Raw genomic sequence first — 6440 nt, forward strand, 5'->3', positions numbered from 1 at the left:
GAAAACAGTTGTTATTTTGGGTCTCGACCTCAACCCGGCTTTATTTCCGGGTTTAACGTCGGCACGGAAAAAGTACAGGCTTCCCACTGGGAATGCCAAGTCCAGAAATTTTGAGGTTGCGACCCAGAAAAAAACTGTTATTTAACCGCCCCCAACCCACCCGTCCTTGGGGTTTAAAATCACCCCCCATGTCAACGTTTAAGAATAGATGGGTGGTTGAAGGAGAAAGAAATAACGGGATAATGTGAACAGGGCAGGTGCATGGGATTGAGTCTATTGGTTGTAAGAACATAAGGACATAAGAAATAAGAGCACCATACGGCCCCCCGAGCCTGCTCCGCCACCCAATAAGATCATGGCCGATCTTCGACCTCAACTCCATTTTCCCGCCCGATCCCCATAATCCCTTGATTCCCTTAGAGTCCAAAAATCTATCGTGTGGAGGATAAACCCCAACATGGGCTGGTTGGGCCGAATGGCCTGTTCCTGTGTTTGTAATTTCTATGTGATAGAAAAAGAGTAAAATTTCGTTCGTGTGAATTAAAAATTCGCCCATGTTGTAGAAATAGATAAAAGAATGTGTTAATACTGGTGATTTACAAGGAATGAACCACTTGTGTTGTGGCTGGCATCACTCATAGTGGGGACAGCCACTACACAGTTCATACCTCCTGGGGGTTTATTTTCCACAAACCATTGCTCACTGAGCTCTCTGCTCCATGGTGTGACTCTGCTGCTGTATGATGCAGTGAACAGAGTGAAGATCAGTTCGGTAGCCTTGTGTGTAGTGCCATTTTTCACATGCAATCAGTTCCTCCAGGTGCACTCCCCGCTACTGTTATAAATCCTTCCATAACACAGCGCTCCCCCATATTAGTGTCCGCTGGCCAGCTGGCGGTTTGATACAATATCGGCTAAAGCCAAAATAGCTACAACTTTCCCTTTCAAGGGCTTTGTTTTCATTGGAATGTACTAATTTCCGCTTTTCATTTCTGCCGCACAGAAGCAGAATTGCAAGGACACCAGTTAGCTGCGATTGACCTGGATACTCTTGACCTACTGCAGTTAACAACGGCAGAGCAGAAAGAGACTCTGCTATCTTCAATTTACAAAAAACTCCATCCGATGGACACAGCCAGTCAAAACTTTGACAAACTGCTCGGTATGAATGGGTTTGTGACAGTAACAAAAAGTCAGTGACACCACATTGGAACAGAGCTGAAACCTTGCAGAAGGTTTCAGGGAGAAGGTGTAAGTCTTGGTGAGGGATTAGAGACTGAGCGAGAGAGAGAGAGGCAGCAAAACACAGAGGAACATGGACTGAGCAGCAGGGAAAGGAAGAAACAAGATGCAGGGCAAAGGAAAGAATCAAAAACTAGAGAGGAAAGAAAGAGACAATTCAAGATGGCAGACAGAGGGGAACAAGAGTTCAGGAGACATGGATAGAGAAAAAGATTGACAGAAAACAGGAGTGTCAACCTTCAAATTACAACATGTGAAGATTAACATGCTAATCTTTATCTTTCTGTATGAATTTCCTTTGTCTGGTATGTTAACCGAAGTGTTAGCATATTTTAAATGTATTTAAAATAAATGGGTTAATGCCTCCATTAAAATAGTGTGCAAAGAAATTACATACAAATGCATTAAGCAATCTCATGCGAATCTCCCCCAGATATAATTACAAGGCCATACAATCAATGAGAAACTGAAATGCTGCCATGAAGTTGATAAAAAATACACTGAGACCATCCCCACATTGATTTTATATTGGGTTATATGTCAGGTTTGGGTCGCTGCTACCTAATGCCTGGAATTTGCAAAGCCAGTGACAACCCCAAAGGAAATTCGTCAGCTTATCTAAGGCCATCGGTCAGGGAGATTTTGTTTTGTTTACTGGGCCTTCCCACTGGAGAACTTTAACGCATCCAGCAAGTTTACTTTGGAGTTGCCACTGGCCCCATTGAGAGCTGGGGGCACTGTCACGGGTCTCGGGCAATGTAAGAACAGCTTTTGATGCCTTCAGTGCTTTAATTAAAATAACGAAGGAGAAAATTAAATAGAAGTTTGCAAATTTATTTTAATTAATCCAAGAATTGGGGGGTGGGGGTGATGGGGGGAAGGAGCGTCATTTCAGCAGGAGGAAATCACGAGCTAAAGAAGCTTTTGCTCGCAGTGGTTGTCTTGTGCTATGAAGTGCCACCTAGTGCAGTAACTGCTGTCCTGGTAGATTCTTTCAAGAGGGAACTCAATTGTATGAGGTGCTAATGCTGGAAAGTGCCTGAACGTGTTTTAACAATGGCAGTAACCTCAGAGAGAGCAAGGTAGTTGCAATCCTCGTGGGGGGTCACACCGTTAATGATCTCATGGATATCCCACGGTGTTGCTTGCAACGAGTCAGAATATAACAGGGGTAGAAATCAGACAGCGCCCGAACAGAGGGGGCTGCGGACCGTCCTGAATCATTATCATTCATTGGGCTGTTGGCGTCAGTCAGGTACCACGAGGCAGCTCCCTGGTCAGGGGCCTGACCAATTTAGACTGGTGCCGAGACTGAAAAAGGGGGAGTGGCGATCAGGGAGTTAGGTGAGCATGGGCTGGCCGGCGGTTTGCGGAGACAGGAGGAGCAACCCTGATCCTTTCCGACTCCGCAATAAACAACATTTCTCAAATTTCCTGGGGGACCTTTTCTTGATGTGGAGATGCCGGTGATGGACTGGGGTGGACAAATGTAAGGAATCTTACAACACCAGGTTACAGTCCCAACAGTTTTATTTGAAAATCACAAGCTTTCGGAGGCTTTCTCCTTCGTCAGGTGAGTGTGTGATTTTCAAATAAAACCGTTGAACTATAACCTGGTGTTGTAAGATTCCTTACATTTGACCTTTTCTTGAGCTGCATCCAGCGGTCCCTTTAAGGACAGCTGCTCTGACCGCTTAAGACCGGGAAATACTAGCTGGCGCTTGCGCAGTGCCAGCTCCGGCTAGTTTAACCGAATTTAGGAAGCCGGGCCTGCACTCATTTCGGGCGGCCAACAGGTCTGAGTAAAAATAGGCCCCGACCAATTTAGCAATGGGCTGAACGCCCGTGCTGAAAAGATGCAGGCCTCTACCCTGCTAAATTATCGTTGCGAACTGTTTCATGCCCAATGTTGAATATATGCCCCACGCTGTTTTATAACGATAGGGATGTTAAAACAGGAACAATTCCGTTAACATACTCTTTTACTGTAGTAAACATTCCAAGGCGCTTTGCGCAGGAGAAACAGAGGAAGCCGTGCGGCAGTGGGATGATGAGGAGAAGAGATGAGCAAAAGGTGCTGTTGAAAAGCTGGGCCTTGAGGAAGCTTTTAAAATCATCGGAGAGAAGTAACAAGGTGGAAGGGGTTTAGAGGAGGGAGTTGCAGAGTGTCGGGCTGGGATGGCAGAAGGTTCTGACATTGACAGTGGAACGGAGAGAGGGCTGGATGCACAGGAGGCCCGATCTGTAGGACTAAAGGGCACGGACTAAGACGTAGGGTTGGACAGGTTGAGTGGGGTGAGGAGTAAGGGGGATTTGTAAACAGGGGTGAATCCAATGTGTTGGAGGACAAGGTGCCGATGGAGCTCAGTGGACAGGGGGTGACAAGTGAGTGAAACTTGCTTTGGGACAGGGTGTGGATAGTCGACTTCTGGAAGAATAAGCAGTTATAGTTTGCAAAGTACATTCATTGGCTTAAAAAACGAAATCCATTTTACCTGCTTATAGCAAGGCCCCTTCTGAGGAAGTCTGAGGAGAGTTAAAGAGACAAATGAAAGGCAAATTATCTCATTATTAACTTTTCATTCGTAGTCTCACAGGGTTTTCTATATCTTACATTCATCTCTACAATTATATTTACCTAAAAACCTCACCGTTGTCACTTATCCTTTTGTACAATTGGTTGACAAACACCGTGTCACTTGAAAAGGAATAACCTACGACCTTAATGGTTTGGGAACCTCATTCAAGCTGTAAAACGCTACTTAATTTATGACTAGCACATTGACTCCAGTTACTAAGTAAACTCAAGCATTTTAACTTTGAACGTGGAGAAGCAAGGCTGAGAGGGATATCGATAGGGCTGCACTTTGCCTCTGTAGAAGCAGATGTGTACACTTCCTATTCTAACTCACCAATGCAGTTTACGCTTCTTTTTTTTTTGCATTGTTATCTCAAGAGACAATAGGCCCTCATGATATCGAAAGATTTACAGCAGCCCTGGTAACTCTTAGTGCCTCTCAGACGTCTCCGTCTTCAGATTGGGTCAGCCATCAGTCAAGCCGCTTCCATAGCAGGTAAGAAAAAACCACCAGTGAAATGTACCTGTCTGCAGATGTGTACAAAACAGAGCCACTGGGAGTGGAGGCCGAACGGCACAGCAGACCAGATCGTCAATGAAGATTTATGGAGCCAGAGATTAATTGTCAGATACATTTTCACATGCTGGATTTGTATGAAGGATAATTTAGACTTTTTCATTCATTTCAAGGTGGTTGGCCTTGAGGCTTTCAAGGCCTTGTGAGTTTGGTGGTATGTATCCCCAATGTCAAGGCTGTGAAAGAGTTCTTTAGATTGGGAAAAATATTGGACGTCATTCCTGTTACAGTGCGTTCTTGTCTGGCAATCCTTTAGGGGTCTATTTCCTCTGTTTGTATCGATTTTTTAAAAAATGATTTGGTAAATATTTTGGAATTAAAAATTCACTTTTGTTAGCAGCGTGTGTTTGGTTCGGATTTGAATGTTTTCCCGTCTGGAGCGTCTCTCAGCGGTGCTCTTAATGTGCGGATTCCTCATCCCTGCGAGCCGTCAGCAGAAGATGGCACAAGGAAAGGGATTACTCTGCTATCCTGCCTGAAATGAGGCTGGAAAAGGGGGGCAAAATTAGATGGTGGGGTCATCCACTCACCCCCGCTGGGATTGCTGCCTGCAACACCTTCCCCCCCACCTCCAACTCCCCCCACCCCCCCGCCCCCGCCACATGTAAATATTGATAGAGGTGGGGCCCGGCTTTCCGGCCAATTTTGCTGCCCTCTGCCTCTCATACTGCTGCTCCCCGGGAGCACCTGGAGAAAGGTGGCTTTCGGCCCAGTGTAGAGGTGGTCAGGTCTCAAAATCGTTTTAATGAAGCAAGAGGGCTTGGTAGAGGTTGCTTCTCCCTGCAAAATGGCCCAATGCTCTCACCTTCTTAGGCCTCATTCTGGCTGGAATCCTCCTCGGGGGGCTCTTCCTCCCCGTTTCAATTCCCAACTCCCTCTTGTGGTGCGTTATCTCGTGTGGTGATATGGTCACACAGGCACTAACAGCCCTCTCAATACCTCAACCTTCTTCTCTGAGCGTGGATACTGGGTGCTCGCAGACTACTCAACCATGTCCACATCCAACACTCGCACACATGCACTCTCCAATAAGGGTCACGTAACAGGGATCAAGATGATTACCCGCTCCATAGCTCAAGGGCATGAAAGCCAATTGTATTGCCCTTAAGTGAAATCAGTTAACTCAACCCCAATGATCAAAACAGAGACCTTCCTGGCCTGTATGGTTTCAGACCATCCCAGATGATGCATTAACCACTACCTCATATTTTTGACTATTTCAATACTAGTTCATTGTGTGCCTTATGTTTTTTTTCCAGGGAAGGTAAACCAGTGGGAGAAAAAACATTGAAAAAGTCTCACTTGGTCAATTTATCGGTGAAAGGTAAAATGTATTAATTTTTTCATCCGATCTTGCTGTTTATTAACAGAGGAACGACCTGCTTCTGGCACGTAGCAAAGTCGGTCAGATATTTGTGTGATTCTACTAGAAATATAATTATATGAAAAACACTGTGGTCTTTTAATTCGGCTAATTGTAGCCATTATATTTGGTGGATATTCTTATACAAATCTTAATTTCCAGTCCTTAATTGGCAAAACTAGAATAAGCTAGATCAAAGATGCACGTTACAGGGTAGAAATTCTGATCAGCAGATATGGTTCAGCCAGGAGTCAAGCAATGACCTAAAAACCATGACTTACCAAAGTCATAAGGTGCACTGTGTTGTCATCTGCACCACCATTCCTGCTGACACTGTCTACTCCTTTGCCGTCTATGTTCAAAGTTAATTACAGCGCTGTGATGCAACCTTGATTTTCCATCTTTTGGGCAGAAGTTCCACCAGCGATAAGCCCACCCATTGAAGGTGAGCTTTCAAGGGGGGCAACATTACTGCTTTTAAAGATACGCAGCCATTATTGTAGGTGGCCGATTTTTTAAACGTGTGCTTGCTTTCAAAAGTTTTCACACTTGAGGATGAAGACCGGAGAAGGGGTACCTGGAAAATCTGTTGTAACCAGAGGCAGGCTGCCCACACCTGGCCTTGTGCCACAGCTTGCAACTATCTTGGCAATAACTGAGGGCACCTGCCTATGCCGACT

The sequence above is a fragment of the Heptranchias perlo genome, chromosome 8 (assembly GCF_035084215.1).
Source record: "Heptranchias perlo isolate sHepPer1 chromosome 8, sHepPer1.hap1, whole genome shotgun sequence".
Taxonomy (NCBI): Eukaryota; Metazoa; Chordata; class Chondrichthyes; order Hexanchiformes; family Hexanchidae; genus Heptranchias; species Heptranchias perlo.